The following is a 17,517-nucleotide window of genomic DNA, read 5'->3' on the forward strand; positions in this document are numbered from 1 at the left end:
TTATGTACTCATTCATGTGGCCGAACATGCATGTCTATGTTGAGGCCGATTGCAACACTTAATACATCTACAAGTATGGTCACTTGTATTGACTAAACACCATTTTGTTTCAAGTTCAAAACTTGGCCAATACACATATATACACTAGTAAATCAAACACTAACATTTGCACTTCACCTTACTACCATTTCTCATCCAAATAACGTGAACAACAACCATATTTCTCTTCTACTTCCTACCATGGCCGAATGCATCACAACACCATACCATTTCAATTTTGGTCATAGTTAAATAAAGAACTTAATGTCTCACTCAAAAATGCTAAAAAGAAGATTCAAGAGTCATCAATCCACCATCACATGCATCATTACAAAGCTTCACTTTTAGCATGCAAATGACATCAACACAAATCCACCTTAGCCGAATATCATCTCCATGACATAGTAAAGATTTGAACCATGGGCTAGTTAGAACTCAAGCTAACTACTAAAAACATGCATGAATCTCATGGCACAACATCAAACATACCTTAGCCTAGATACAAGTATGGCCGAACCTCTTCCTAATCCTCTTCCAAGCCGATCATGAAGCAAGAGCTCCTTCTTTCTTCCTTAGAGCTTTCGGCCAAAAGAAATGGAAAAGGATGGACACTTTTTTTTTTCTTTGTTTTCTTTTCTTCAACTCACGGCAATGGGGGGGGGGAAACAACCACACACATTCTTCTTCTTCTTTTTTTGTTTCTCCTCCTACTAACACTAATATTTTATTGCCCATGCTCTTTATTTTATTATTCCTAACATAAAGCATCAACCCAACATGTTTATGACATGTTTTAGCCATAACATTTTGTCCACCCTCATGCTCATGGCCGGCCACTACTAATTAAAGGGGAAAATTGACATGCAAGTGCTCCCTTTTGATTACATGCACTATTAGATCCTTATAGATTAGCCTACCACATTTCAAAAGTGTCACACAAGTCCTATGTACTACATTCACATGCAATTAACTAAATTGAAGCTTAAAATTTTCGCACATTCATATTCACATATTTTAGACCATAAATATCACATTCAAATAATTTGGTGACTCGGTTTAGCGGTCCCGAAACCGCTTTCCGACTAGGGTCACTATAGGGCTGTCACATAGAATGCCCAGAAGGAATCATAGTAACTTCCCGATTATAATTATTGGACTTAGCCATGACTATAATTTAATCATTATTGAACTGTCTAATTCTGTCATAATTTTTTTTCACATTATCTCTTCACTAATAGAAATCTATTCAGAAAAGCTTCTAGCTAATATTTTCTTTAGATAACATACCTGAATAGGTCAATTAATCGGAGTTAATTTCTTCTGTAACAATGACTTTGCATAATCTGAATAGTCTTCATAACTATCCAATATCTCTTTTAGTGTTGCCTTCATTTGCTGATTCATTCTCTTTTTTGACCACATTAGTAATCTTTCAAACACAAATCTCTGTAACTCGAAACTCGTGAGCTTATGTAACACCCCAAATTTGGGCCTAGAAGTATTGGGCCTTGAGTGTGGGTCCGTAAGGAGGTTTTATATAGGTATTTAATTGTGTAATGAAATGACACAATTAAATGTCCACTTTGGTGGTTAATGGCCCTGAGAAGTGTTAGAGAAATCTTGGGTTCAAACGTGGGCTTTAGCAAAAATTTTGGTATTAAGTGAAAAAAATCTGGATGCTTGGATGAGGGTTTTTAAATTATTGTGGTAAATAAATGACACAATGAAGCTTGTAGTCTAGTGGTTGTGGCGTCATTAAGGTTGTATGGGAGCCTGGGTTCAAGCCTTGGCTCTTGCAATTTATTTTGTTTTTTTTTTTTTTAAAGGGAACCTGGACTTTGGCCTTTAGACCTTATAATTAATTGGGGATAAAATATGACACTAAAAGCCTTGTGGCTTAGTGGCAAGTAGCGTGTGGAGCATCTGAGGGAGGCATGGGTTCGAATCCCATGGCAAGCAAAGAGCATTTATTTTGCTAAAAGGGGGCGGCAAGAGTTGGTGTTGAATTTAAACTCGATGTTGGAGGATCCCACATCGGCAAGCTAACATAAGAGTGGATACAAAGTCGGCTTTAAATAGAGGAACCATGAGGAGAGTAAAGGCACCTTTCTTGGTGATCCCTTTTGTTTGTATGGCGTGCTTGTTTGGGTTAGGCGTCGGCTAAGAGTGCTCTGAGTGTGGATTAACTCCGGTCTCCTATCGTGTGTATTTCTTACTACTCTAGGCTGTAGGATGGCTACTTTGGACGCGATGGGTCGAAAGGGGTCATGTGGGCCTAATGGGCCTCACAGCCCAATTGGATAAGTTGTTTGATTGTGTAGTAAATATTGGGCTAGGCTAGGTGAATCTAATATTTGTGGCTAGATTTGGGCTAAAAGGGCCACACGAGTGTGGGCCCATTTGGGTAGAGAATGGGCTTTAGAGCCATTAGTATTGTTATCCATGTTTAGAATACTTTAGTTTACTAAAATTACCGAAATACCCTTAGTTTGTAAAAATCTTTGAAATACCTCGATTTGTAAAATTCTTGAAATACCTTCGACTTGTAAAATTACCAAAGTACCCCGATTTACGTAATTACCATTTAACCCCGATTTACATAATTACCATTTTACCCCGTTTTACCCTCGACTTACGTAATTACTGTTTTACCTTGATTTACGTAATTACGTTTTACCCTTGATTTACTGAATTACTATTTTACCTCGATTTACAAAATTACTAAAATACCCTTAGTTTGTAAAATTACCAAAATACCCCTAGTTTGTAAAATTATCAAAATACCCTTGGTTTGTGAAATTATCGAAATACCCTCAATTTGTAAAATTACCAAAAACCCCTGATTTACAAAGTTACAAAAATACCCTTGACTTTCTAAAATTATAGAAATACCATTGGTTTACAAAATTCTTGAAATACCCTTGGTTTGTAGATTTACCAAAACACCCTTGTAGGATGAAATGACTAAAATACCCCTATTAGGTAAAAAGACCGTAAAGCCCTGTAGGGTAAAGTGACCGTAATACCTCGTATGGTAAAATGACGAATATGCCCTTATGTTCAGTATGGTGATATGCTTAGGATTTACATATATTGATATTGGAATAGTTAAGTTTGAGTGATGGTGGTGGTTATCGAGGTGATTGATTATGGAACGTTTCAACTTCAACTCCGTAACGGTGTGTACTAACCTCGTAATAGCTTAGATTAATATTTCTTTGAAAAGCGAAAGCTTCATATTTTAGTGATTCGGAATTAATATTTAGATCTATTTTCTACGCACGTTTAAGTTGGATTCACAACGGATATGGGGTAGGAAGGTATTTGGAACGTTCTTCAACGAGTAGATCTCTTGGTAAGTATTCGAACATTCTTTCCATTTGTATCTTGTGGTTTAAGAAAAGCTGAAAACCCCTCTGTCGACTAAGGCTAAAAGGGTTTTTGGTGTTATTTGGTTTGTTGGTGCTAGTGAGGATTCAAGGCTACCGATCAAGGAGTGTGTGAAAAGCTTGGATCATCAGAGTGACTAAATCTAGTCATCAACTTCGGCAAAGGTATGAACCCAACGGCCATTGGGGATGGTGGCCGAATGTGTAAGTGATGATAATAGGTAGTTTTTGATTTGGTTTAATATTAACATGGTCTAATCTATAAGTGGTTGATTATAGGAGAAATCGCATAGGAGATCTCGTCAAGGAATATCGCAAATCAGGTGTGTAACGAACCCTTTTTCATAGCTTAAAGTGATAAATGCCGAAAAGCTGAAATGCCGAAATTCTGGCATTTCGAGGAATTGTGAGCAAGTGAACGCTCACTAGTTAGTTAGAATCGATGAGATGATGATCGGGAACAATGGAAACGATAAGGACATGTTTTTGGCGTTCACGGTAAGTTGGGCCTCGAGGGGCTGAAATAGGGCCCAATAGGCTTTCGAGCCCATTTGGGTAAAATTGGTAGAAAACGGAAATCTGTTAAATTGCCTGTTAAGACTATTAATACTATTATGGATATAGGCTAAATGGGCCTAGATGACAAAATCGGCTAAGTAGGGCCCATTAGGGTTTTAGGCCCAATAACTCGGTTTCGTTAAAGCGGGCTAGAAACGCGGTTTAAACAAATGAATAGTTAGTGGCGATGATGAACATGGAAAAATCCTAATTTTTGGTAAAATTACGATATTACCCTTATAATATGAAAATGACAATTTTGCCCCTAGGTAAAAATGACCATTATACCCCTAGGGTTTATACATGAATTTAATGCATGGGATTTAGATAAACATGGTATGTATGATATGCACATGACATGTATGATATGCACATGATATGTATGATATGCACATGAGATGTTCATAAATGCATTGGGTTGGGTTTTTATATGGATGGAGGAAGTGCAAAAGGGCTTATGCCCCAGTTATTAAAGGGCTTATGCCCCAGTTATTAAAGAGTTTATGCCCCAGTTATGATAAAGGGATTATGCCCTAGTTATGATGAAGGGCTTATGCCCCAGTTGTGATAAAGGGCTTATGCCCCAGTTATAAAAAGGGCTTTTGCCCGATTACTAAAAAGAGGCTAGGCCTCGGTTATATGATAAAGCGACTATCTTTGCCGGTGGAGAGTTATGGCGGGGTGGGTCGAGTTAATCCCACATGGTGTGTTGGTTGGTACGGTGGAGAGTAGCGGATGGTGGGTTGAGTAGTCTCCCCAATTGGGCTTGCATTTTTCATTGACATTATATGTGATATTGAAATGGGCCTATGGGCCATACTGATTTCTGATAAAGGCTTGCCCAAGAATATGAAATTTGAAAAGGCTTCACCCAATGTTATGAAATATGAAATATGAAAAGGGCTATGGCCCAAGACATGTTTGAGATTGGATTTGGGCTTAGACCCAACAGTTGTCATTGTTTTGGGCTCGAAAGGGCTTGTTGCACATTGAGTTTCTAAACTCACCCCCTTTCCTTAACCTTGCAGGTGAGCCTTGATGTGGGGACTTGGGCCGGAGGGGATTCAGAGTGGCCACGGTGATCGTCTTTGGGCTTTTAAATAAGCGTTGGTTTTCATTAAATTTCCTTTATTATTTATTTTTGGTTTGTAATAAGGCCATTTTTAACTTTTCTTTTATTTCTTTTCGGGATTATTTTATTTTCAATAACTTTAAAATTGGTTGATAATTATTCAAAAGGGGCTAGACTTAGGACGTGATTTCAAAACAATATTTGATTTCAAAATATCACAACACCACGATTAATCGATTTATCAAAGACGTCCACTTAAACAAACTTAAACTCGATATAACAAAGTGTGGCTATGGTTGTGGGCATGTCTAGGATTGGATCCAATTAAAGAGCTTGGTACTTAAGTAGCCTTCATGGCTCACCTCCTCTTTCTCGGATACCTACCTGGTGCCCAGCTTCCATACACTTTGTTAACTCAACAAAATATATGGTTTTTAAAACACTAAAACGGAACATGGGTTTTCAACTCCAATGTGGCACGTCAGATTCGGCCATAACGTCTGGGCCGGGTTTGGGGTGTTACAGCTTATTCCACTCAAATCTTACAATTTCATTGTAACATTCACTAATAAGGGGGTGAGGTTAATAAAGCCTCTAATTCAACTCACACATAAATGCACATAACACATATTATCACAATTAGCCAGTTCATTACTGATTTCACATTCCCAAATCATTTAATAAACATTTGCTTATAATCACTTTTGTTCTTAACACATAATTCTTATGCCAACTCAAATCACTAATTCACAATCGAAATTCTCATATAGCATCATCCTCAAATGTCATAACTCATATTCTCATATAATTATAATATTTATCACTAACAACATGTCATACAATTTGATCCATACCTTTGTGAGTTTCAACTCATAATCAACACATTTTCACTCAAACATTTGGGTATTTACTTCAGTACTATCAGAATTTGCTCGGTTGGAAAACATAGCTGTCTCATCAAAATAATTTTTGTCAGAGTCGGGAGATATCACACTATCACAGGTTAAACATGGCATGTATAGCTAGACTCACATATGCTATGGTAGTCCTAGAACCGACTAAACCATAGCTCTGATACCACAAAATGTAACACCCTTTACCCGTATTCGAAGCTGAAATAGGGTTCGAGGCATTACCGGACTTATATTTTAATATTCACTCACATTCAAAAGATAAATCTTGCATACAATTTAAAATTTTCACACATTCATTCATACCATGAAGACATATTTCTCAAAAATAAGCTGATACCATGCCTGAATATACACAAACATTAACATCATTAACAAGCCATTCTTGCTCGGCTACATATACAAATCAAAATGAACCACATTGAATTTAGCCTATACATGCCACATAACTAAAAACTTAAAGCTTTTAATTACCGAAGTGATAGCTAGATAGTGTGATGTGGTCTCCAACGACTCCCAACCCGAGCAAGTCTCCGAAACTCTATGTGTAACACCCCGTACCCGAGACCGCTGCCGGAGTCGGACACGAGGGGTTAACGGCTTAAACCATTCATTTTCACAGTCCATTTTAAAAATTTTCCAGGCAGTTGGCTAACTGCGTCACTGTCACTTTAAAAATCATATCTTGAGTTCCAAAACTCGAAAATCAGTTTTGTAATTTTTTCCTGAAACTAGACTCATATATGCATCTACAATTTTTTTTCTAGGATTTTTGGTCTGGCAATTTAGTACAGTTTATTAGTTAAAGTCGCCCCTGTTACAGGGTGCGACTACATTGACCTTCATGCATTACGACCTAGATATCTCCCTGTACAGGGCTTCAATACTGATGCCGTTTGTTTCTATAGAAACTAGAATCAAAGAGGAATCTATACATATATGGAATGACTCCTACTTATCCCTGGTTAATTTATAATGAATTTCCAAAGTCGAAACAGGGAATCCAGAAACCGTTCTGGCCCTGTTTCACGAAAACAAAAATATCTCTTAACATACAACTCATATGACCGTTTCGTTTCTTCCATATGAAATTAGATTCATCAAGGTTCATTTAAATAATTTATTCACTATTTAATTCCATTCCTACTATTTTTAGTGATTTTTCACATCCACATCGCTGCTGCTGTCAGCATCTGCCTTTAAGGTAGACTTTACCTATTTCATAGTTTCCATGATTCAATTAGCCCTTTTTGCATACATAGCACAAAGTATAATCATGATTAACCATTCCAATGGCTAATCGTTTCTATACATTTCCATACCTCTTAGTGATCAACATACAAAACGATTATAGTACTATGCTAAAAACGTATATATAAGCCATTTTCGCATGGCTATCCAAATTTACACAAAATCCATGGGTACATGACCAACAACAAAAAGGGTAGTCCTATACATGCCATTTCAAAGTTCAACAAAAATTGTACCAAAAGGGGGCTTTGATAGTGTGGGAGACTTCGACTTCCAAATATCCCGAGTCCGATAGCTAACGAGCCAAAATCTATAAAACAGAGAAACAAAGAAACGGAGTAAGCAATTTATGCTTAGTAAGTTTTGAGCAAGGATTCCAAGACAACAAAAGCATAGCATTCAGATAGCTAAACGGATAATTTCATATGCACAAATTCTCAATATCATACTTACTTCACATTACCAACCCTTATGTTCATACACAAAGATCAACTTAGCTAAAGGCGGTAGCTCATTTATCAAGCGGCGAATACTTATTTGTAAGGGCTCGACTAATTCAAAGCACATACTGAAACATACCTCATTGTCGGGATTTCACAAGCGTATTAACTGAAATTTTTACAGCAAGTTCATTCATTCCCGAATCACGTACCTTGAGTTTAACCGGATATAGCTACTCGTTCAAATACCTTGGGACATAGCCCGTTATAGCAGCTCGCACAAATGCCTTGGGACTTATCCGGATTTAGTAACTTCGCACAAATGCCTTGGATCTTAGTCGGATTTAGTAACTCGCACAAATGCCTTGGATCTTAGTCCGATTTAGTAACTCGCATAATTGCCTTGGATCTTAGTCCGGATTTAGTAACTTAGCACAAAGCCTTGGGACTTAGCAGGACATCATTCAAGAACCATGCACACATATATCAATAAATCATGACACATCCATATTTCATTTTCATTACCAAAGCTCAACACAAGACACTTATCATATTTACAATTTCGGCTCAATAGCCACATACAAAGAGCATGATTTTGATTTACTTAAGACATAATTCAATCGAATCATAATTTAAGTTCCATTACTCGAAAACTTACCTCGGATGTTGTCGAACGGCTTCAACGGCTATTCAATTACTTTTTCCTTTCCCTTATCCAACTGTGGTCCCCTAAGCTCTTGAGCTAATTCAAACAAATTTAACTTATCAAAGTCTCATTTTGCTAGCTTATGGCCGAATATGACAAGGAGTTTGATAGGTCATATGGCCACCCTTTAGCTCAAATACACAATGATCATACGCATTTTTAATCACATCAACAATTTAATACAATTCATTCGAACATCAAAAGAGAAGCTCAAGGTACTTAGCCCATATATATACATTAGACATTAGAGTCACATATGTACGAAATCACGAATCGAATTCAACATACTAGCTAATATTTCCCTTAGCGAATTTTCTAAGTCAAGCTAAAGCCATCAATAGGCTACCAATGGCGAACATACACATCTATGCTAAGGCCGATTGCAACACTTAATACATTCTACAAGTATGGTCACTTGTGTTGACTAAACACCATTTGTTTCAAGTTCAAAACTTGGCTAATACACATATATACACTATTAAAGCATCCTCTCCTTTACACTAATTCAACACATGCATTACCCATAATATACCAAATTACATTCGCCTTAGCACACAACTTGCTAGCCGATTCTTCTCCATCTAGCAACCAAAGCACATACTGAGCTCATTTGTTAGACTCTACTTCATCTAACAACAACCTTATTTCTCTTCTATATCCTACCATGGCCGAATGCATCACAACACCTTACCATTTCAATTTTTGGTCATGGTTGAACAAGGAACTTAATGTCTCACTCAAGGATGCTAAAAGGAGATTCAAGAGTTATCAATCCACCATCACATGCATCATTAACAAGCTTCACATTTAGCATGCAATGACATCAACACAAAATCCACCTTGGTGAATACCATCCCCATGACATAGCAAAGATTTGAACCATGGGCTAATAAGAACATCAAGCTAGCAACTAAAACATGCATGAATCTCATGGCACAACATCAAACATACCTTAATCTTGATACAAGTATGGCCGAACCTCCTCCTAATCCTCTTCTAAACCAAACATGGAGCAAGAATTCCTTCCTTCTTCCTTAGAATTTTCGGCCAAAAGAAAATGAAAAGGATGAACAATTTTTTTTCTTTTCTTCAACTCACAAGCAATGGGGGATCACACACCTTCTTTCCTTCTTTTTTTTTTTTCCTTTATTTATTACCCATACACCTTATTTTATTTATTCCAACATAAACCACTTACACAACATGTTTTATGACATGTTTTGCCCATCCCCTTTGTCATGGCCGCCACTAGGCTTTAATCTAGGGAAATTTGACATGCAAGCCCATCATTTTCACATCATGCATTAATAGGCCACTTTACATTTGCCTAGCACATTTCTAAATTTTCTCACATAAGTCCTATTTGATAAAATTCACTTACAATTAACAAAATTCAAACATGAATTTTTCACACATGCATATGTACATATAATGAGCATCAACTATGACGGCTAATTATTTTTATGACTCGGTTAAGTGGTCCCGAGACCACTTTCCGACTAGGGTCAATTTAGGCTGTCACAACTCTCCCCATGAAGAAATTTTAGTCCCGAAAATCTTACGGTAAATAGGTTTGGGTATCGCTCTTTCATAGAGTTCTCGGGTTCCCAAGTAGCTTCTTCTATCCCGTGTTTGAGGCATAACACTTTCACTAGCGGAACCCTTTTGTTTCGCAACTCTTTCACTTCACGTGCTAGGATACGAATCGGTTCTTCTTCATAACTCATATTGGCTTGAATTTTAACCTCTGATGGACTAATTACGTGCGACGGATCAGATCTATAACGTCGAAGCATCGAAACATGGAAGACGTTGTGAATCTTTTCAAGTTCAGGGGGCAAAATCAAACGATACGCAACTGGACCAACTCGTTCGGATATCTCATATGGCCCGATGAATCTCGGACTCAATTTGCCCTTACGGCCAAATCGGAGTATCTTTTTCCAAGGTGAGACCTTAAGAAACACTTTGTCTCCTACCTGATATTCAATGTCTTTTCGTTTCAAATTCGCGTACGATTTCTGACGATCTGTGGCTGCCTTTAGACTTTCACGGATTACTTTTACTTTCCGTTCAGCATCTTTAATCAAGTCCACTCCAAAAATTTTACTTTCACCGAGTTCGGTCCAAAACAATGGCGTACGGCATTTTCGACCGTACAAAGCCTCGTAAGGTGCCATCTTAATACTTGACTGAAAACTATTGTTGTGGCGAATTCAATCAAAGGTAAATACCGTTCCCATGAACCACTAAACTCGAGGATGCAACATCTCAACATATCCTCAAGTATCTAAATTATCCGCTCGGATTGACCATCTGTTTGTGGATGAAAAGCAGTGCTAAAATGCAGTTTGGTACCCAAAGCTTCTTGCAATTTCTTCCAAAATCGCGAGGTGAATCTCGGATCTCTATCCGACACAATAGAAATCGGTACCCCGTGTAATCTCACAATCTGAGAAACATACAATTCAGCTAGTTTATCCAATGAAAAATCCGTACGTACGGGGATAAAGTGAGCCGACTTAGTCAATCTATCAACAACGACCCAAATCGCATCTTTCTTACTTGACGACACTGGCAACCCAGATACAAAATCCATCGTGACTCGTTCCCATTTCCATTCAGGTATCATGATCGGCTGAAGCAAACCCGTAGGCAATTGATATTCCGCCTTCACTTGCTGACATACTAAGCACTTCGAAACAAAATCAGAAATGTTTCGTTTCATACCATGCCACCAAAACTAGCGTCTCAGATCGTTGTACATTTTCGTACTCCCCGGGTGAATTGACATTCGGCTACAATGAGCTTCGTTCAGAATCATCGAAATGAGTTCTGAATTTCTTGGAACACACAACCGATTTCTATACCTCAAACAATCGTCATCATCAATTTGAAACTCCGATTCCACATTCGGAACACATTCAGCCCGTTTTGCAACCAACTCATCGTCGACTTTCTGAGCTTCACGAATTAGATGAATCAATAATGGTTTGGCCTTTAATTCGGCTATTAACACATTGTCGGGTAGAATAGACAAGTGTACATTCATCGCTCAGAACGCATAAGCAGTAGTTTTCGCTTAAGGCGTCCGCAACCACATTAGCCTTTCCGGGTGATAATCAATGACAAGCTCATAATCTTTTAACAACTCGAGCCAACGTCTTTGTCGCAGATTCAAGTCTCTTTGAGTCATCAAATATTTGAGACTTTTGTGATCCGAAAATACATGGCACTTCTCACCAAATAAGTAATGTCGCCATATTTTCGGCGAATATGATGGCGACTAATTCGAGATCATGGGTCGGATAATTTTTCTCATGTGGCTTTAATTGTCTCGACGCATAGGCCACAACTCGACCTTCTTGCATCAATACGCAACCTAACCCAAGTAGGGAGGCGTCACTATAGATGACAAACTCTTTGCACGATTCGGCCGCACTAAAATTGAGCTTAGTCAAATAAGTTTTCAGTTGATCAAAACTTTTTCGACATTTTTCCGTCCATTCGAACTTAACATCTTTTGAAGTAGCCGTCATGGGTGTGGCTATCATCGAGAAACCTTTACAAACCGTCGGTAAGTGTAAGCAAGTCCCAAAAGCTCGAACCTCATTAATATTTCTGAGGCTTCTAGTTAAGTATGGCTGAAATTTTGCTCGAATCGACTCGAATACCGATGTAGATACCACATGACCCAAGAAGCTAACCTCTCTTAACCAGAACTCACACTTGCTGAACTTAGCATATAACTGCTTATCCCGTAAAATTTGCAACACTAACCTCAGGTGTTCAGCATGTTCGGTCTCATCTCTTGAATAGACCAAGATGTCATCAATGAACACAATTACGAACCGGTCTAAATACTGTCTGAAGATCCGATTCATCAAATCCATAAATACCCAGGGGCATTAGTGAGCCCAAACGGCATCACTAAGAGCTCGTAGTGATCGTACCTCGTTCTGAAAGCAGTTTTAGGTACATCCGAATCTCGAATTCGCAACTGGTAATACCCCGATCTCAAATCTATCTTTGAAAACACTGAGGCTCCCTTTAGTTGATCAAACAAATCATCAATACGCGGTAACGGATATTTATTCTTTATCGTCACTTTATTCAGCTGGCGATAGTCAATGCACAACCTCATGGTTCCGTCCTTCTTTTTCACAAACAATACTGTTGCACCCCAAGGTGAGAAACTTGGTCGAGCGAAACCTCTATCCGTCAATTCTTGCAACTGAGCTTTCAACTCTTTTAACTCGGTTGGTGCCATATGATACGGAGCTATCGAAATCGGCGTAGTCCCAGGTACAAGCTCAATACCAAACTCTATCTCCCGAACAGGTGGCAAACCCGGTAATTCTTCGGGAAAAACATCCGGGTATTCACAATCCCGGCACAGATTTGGGTTTTATTTCTAACTCCTTATCATCAAGTACATACGCAAGGTATGCTTCGCACCCTTTCTTACATATTTCGGGCCAACATTGATGATATTACGGTGGCAACCCTTTAAGTTCGTAGACTCAACTCGGATCATCTCGTTATTTGCGCACCTCAAATCAATAGTCTTGCTTTTGCAATTCACAACCGCATCATGCACGGTCAACCAATCCAAACCAAGAATAACATCAAATTCATCAACGGCAAAAGCATCAAGTCCGCGAGAAAAACAGGAACCTCAATTACTAGGGACATTTCTTACACACTTTGTCGACAAGCACGTAACGACCCAAGGGATTTGACACCGAATTACGAACTCGAAGAGACTCAATAGGTAAAGTCTTCTTTGGATGCTAAGGTTTCAGTATATATAAGAATGAGTAGAACCAGGTCAATCAAAGCAATCACATTAGTATCAAAGAGAGTGAAAGTACCGGTAATAACATCCGGCGAGGAAGCATCCTCGCGTCATGGCAGATAGCATAAGCCCTAGCAGAGCGCGAGCCTCGGATCTGGTCGTAGCATCTCTAGGTCCTCTCGACCACCACTAGCATTGCCCGTATTTCTAGATGGTCTACCTCGGCGGTGGTAGCACCCGGTTTCCCACTCGATTTACATTCATTCGAGCAACCTCGGGCAATCTTTAATGAAGTGGTCAACTGATCCGCACTTGTAACAGGAGCGGTCATGGAATCTACAACTTCCAGAATGCCATTTTCCACAATACTGGCACTCCGTTCTATCTCGATGATCATTTCCAACACTGGCGATCAAAGTGATTCGTGTGCTCACAGGGGGTCGATCGCGATCTCGTCTAGAAAAGCCCGAAGTGTCCCTAGACCGGCCCAAGCCATCTCTAAATTTCTTCGATGATCGTGGGAAGGGCTTCCTCAAGACCTCTTCTGAAACTCCTTGCTCCCACCTCACTTTTCTTTTCTCCATCTTGAGCTCCTCGGCCTTGCAAGCTCGCTCAACAAGTACTACAAATTCTGATTTCCAAGATGCCAACATACGACTTTATATCATCATTTAGTCCATCCTCAAACGCGTTACACATTACGGCTTCTGAGGAAATACATTCTCGTGTGTACCGGCTAAGCCTCACAAATTTTCGTTCATAGTCGGTAACCGACATGTAACCTTGTTTGAGTTCAAGAAATTCCTTCCGTTTTTGGTCAATGAATCTCTGACTGATATACTTTTTCCGAAACTCGGTTTGGAAGAACTCCCAAGTTACTTGCTCTCTAGGCAAAACAGAAGTCAACGTATTCCACCAATAGTAGGCAGAATCACGTAGCAAGGAGATAGTACACTTTAGGCAATCATCGGGTGTGCAAGATAGTTTATCGAGTACCCGAATAGTGTTGTCCAACCAAAATTCAGCTTGCTCGGCATCATCACTATCTGTAGCCTTAAATTCAGAGAGCCCGTGTTTTGGATTCTATCAACTGGGGCTTATTTGACCTTATTTGGTCGCCACGGAGGCATTGTAGGTGCGGGGTTGTGTTTGTTGGGAATGGAGGTTGTGGAACAGTAGTATTAGTTCGAATGTATTGGTTGAACCAATCATTCATCACGCTATAGAAAGCTTGTCTAGCTTCATCATTTGGATTACTAGCATTAGGTTGAGAGTCCGCCGGCCTTGTCCCTTTAAAGGGAGCAGCACTACACTCTCAAGATCATCACTACCGCTTCGGTCGGGATCGGGATCCATTACTATAAATAAACACATTTGCAAATGTCGAAATCACCACACTATCAAATAATCACGAGAAAATGGCATGTATAGCTAGACCCAAACGCATTACGGTAGTCCTAGAATCGACTAAACCGTAGCTCTGATACCAATCTAATTGTAACACCCGTACGCGAGACCGCTGCCGAAGTCGGACACGAGGGGTTAACGGCTTAAACCATTCATTTTCACAGTCCATTTTAAAATTTTTCTAGGCGGTTGGCTAATCTGCGTCCACATCACTTTAAAAATCATATCTTGAGTTCCAAAACTCGAAAATCAGTTTCGTAATTTTTTCCTGAAACTAGACTCATATATGCATCTACAATTTTTTTCTATAATTTTTGGTCTGGCAAATTAGTACAGTTTATTAGTTAAAGTCTCCCCTGTTACAGGGTACGACTACACTGACCTTCATTCATTACGACCTGGATATCTCCCTGTAAAGGGATTCAATACTGATTCTGTTTGTTTCTATATAAACTAGACTCAGAGAGGAATCTATAAATATATGGCATGACTCCTACTTATCCCTGGTTAATTTATAATGAATTTCCAAAGTCGAAACAGGGAATTCAGAAACCGTTCTGGCCCTGTTTCACGAAAAACTAAATATCTCTTAACATACAACTTATATGACCGTTTCATTTCTTCCATATGAAAGTAGATTCATCAAGGTTCATTTACATAATTTATTCACTATTTAATTCCATTCCTACTATTTTTAGTGATTTTTCACATCCTCATCGCTCTTCTTGTCAAGATCCGCCTTTAAGGTAGACTTTACCTATTTCATAGTTTCCATGATTCAATTAGCCCTTTTTGCATACATAGCACAAAGTATAATCATGATTAACCATTCCAATGGCTAATCGTTTCTATACATTTCCATACCTCTTAGTGATCAACATACAAAACGATTATAGTACTATGCTAAAAACGTATATATAAGCCATTTTCGCATGGCTATCCAAATTTACACAAAATCCATGGGTACATGACCAACAACAAAAAAGGTAGTCCTATACATGCCATTTCAAAGTTCAACCAAAATTGTACCAAAAGGGGGCTTTGATAGTGTGTGAGACTTCGACTTCCAAATATCCCGAGTCCGATAGCTGACGAGCCAAAATCTATAAAACAGAGAAACAAAGAAACGGAGTAAGCAATTTATGCTTAGTAAGTTTTGAGCAAGGGATTCAAAGACAACAAAAGCATAGCATTCAGATAGCTAAACGGATAATTTCATATGCACAAATTCTCAATATCATACTTACTTCACATTACCAACCCTTATGTTCATACACAAAAGATCAACTTAGCTAAAGGCCGGTAGCTCATTTATCAACCGGCGAATACTTATTTGTAAGGGCTCGACTAATTCAAAGCACATCTGAAACATACCTCATTGTCGGATTTCACAAGCGTATTAACTGAAATTTTTACAGCAAGTTCATTCATTCCCGAATCACGTACCTTCGGAGTTTAACCGATATAGCTACTCGTTCAAATACCTTCGGGACATAGCCCGTTATAGCAGCTCGCACAAATGCCTTCGGACTTATCCGGATTTAGTAACTCGCACAAATGCCTTCTTGGATCTTAGTCCGATTTAGTAACTCGCACAAATGCCTTCGGATCTTAGTCCGGATTTAGTAACTCGCATAATTGCCTTGGATCTTAGTCCGGATTTAGTAACGTAGCACAAAGCCTTGGGACTTAGCCGGACATCATTCAAGAACCATGCACATATATCAATAAATCATGACACATCCATATTTCATTTTCATTACCAAAGCTCAACACAAGACACTTATCATATTTACAATTTCGCTCAATAGCCACATACAAAGAGCATGATTTTGATTTACTTAAGACATAATTCAATCGAATCATAATTTAAGTTCCATTACTCGAAAACTTACCTCGGATGTTGTCGAACGGCTTCAACGGCTATTCGATTACTTTTTCCTTTCCCTTATCCAACTGTGGTCCCCTAAGCTCTTGAGCTAATTCAAACAAATTTAACTTATCAAAGTCTCATTTTGCTAGCTTATGGCCGAATATGACAAGGAGTTTGATAGGTCATATGGCCACCCTTTAGCTCAAATACACAATGATCATACGCATTTTTAATCACATCAACAATTTAATACAATTCATTCGAACATCAAAAGAGAAGCTCAAGGTACTTAGCCCATATATATACATTAGACATTAGAGTCACATATGTACGAAATCACGAATCGAATTCAACATACTAGCTAATATTTCCCTTAGCCAATTTTCTAAGTCAAGCTAAAGCCATCAATAGGCTACCAATGGCCGAACATACACATCTATGCTAAGGCCGATTGCAACACTTAATACATTCTACAAGTATGGTCACTTGTGTTGACTAAACACCATTTGTTTCAAGTTCAAAACTTGGCTAATACACATATATACACTATTAAAGCATCCTCTCCTTTACACTAATTCAACACATGCATTACCCATAATATACCAAATTACATTCGGCCTTAGCACACAACTTGCTAGCCGATTCTTCTCCATCTAGCAACCAATGCACATACGAGCTCATTTGTTAGACTCTACTTCATCTAACAACAACCTTATTTCTCTTCTATATCCTACCATGGCCGAATGCATCACAACACCTTACCATTTCAATTTTTGGTCATGGTTGAACAAGGAACTTAATGTCTCACTCAAGGATGCTAAAAAGGAGATTCAAGAGTTATCAATCCACCATCACATGCATCATTAACAAGCTTCACATTTAGCATGCAATGACATCAACACAAAATCCACCTTGGCCGAATACCATCCCCATGACATAGCAAAGATTTGAACCATGGGCTAATAAGAACATCAAGCTAGCAACTAAAACATGCATGAATCTCATGGCACAACATCAAACATACCTTAATCTTGATACAAGTATGGCGAACCTCCTCCTAATCCTCTTCTAAA

The 17,517-nt window shown here is 38.7% G+C and overlaps 1 long non-coding RNA gene across 1 annotated transcript; it reads left to right on the top strand.

Moving 5' to 3' along the window:
• Positions 1–3,522: 3,522 nt before the first annotated feature.
• On the top strand, positions 3,523–5,224 carry LOC128291730 (uncharacterized). Its single transcript, XR_008281551.1, has 3 exons — positions 3,523–3,593; positions 3,708–3,751; positions 5,015–5,224. It is a non-coding gene; the product is annotated as an uncharacterized LOC128291730 (long non-coding RNA).
• The last annotated feature ends 12,293 nt before the right edge of the window (positions 5,225–17,517 follow it).

This window comes from Gossypium arboreum, chromosome 4 (assembly GCF_025698485.1).
Source record: "Gossypium arboreum isolate Shixiya-1 chromosome 4, ASM2569848v2, whole genome shotgun sequence".
NCBI classification, from domain to species: domain Eukaryota; kingdom Viridiplantae; phylum Streptophyta; class Magnoliopsida; order Malvales; family Malvaceae; genus Gossypium; species Gossypium arboreum.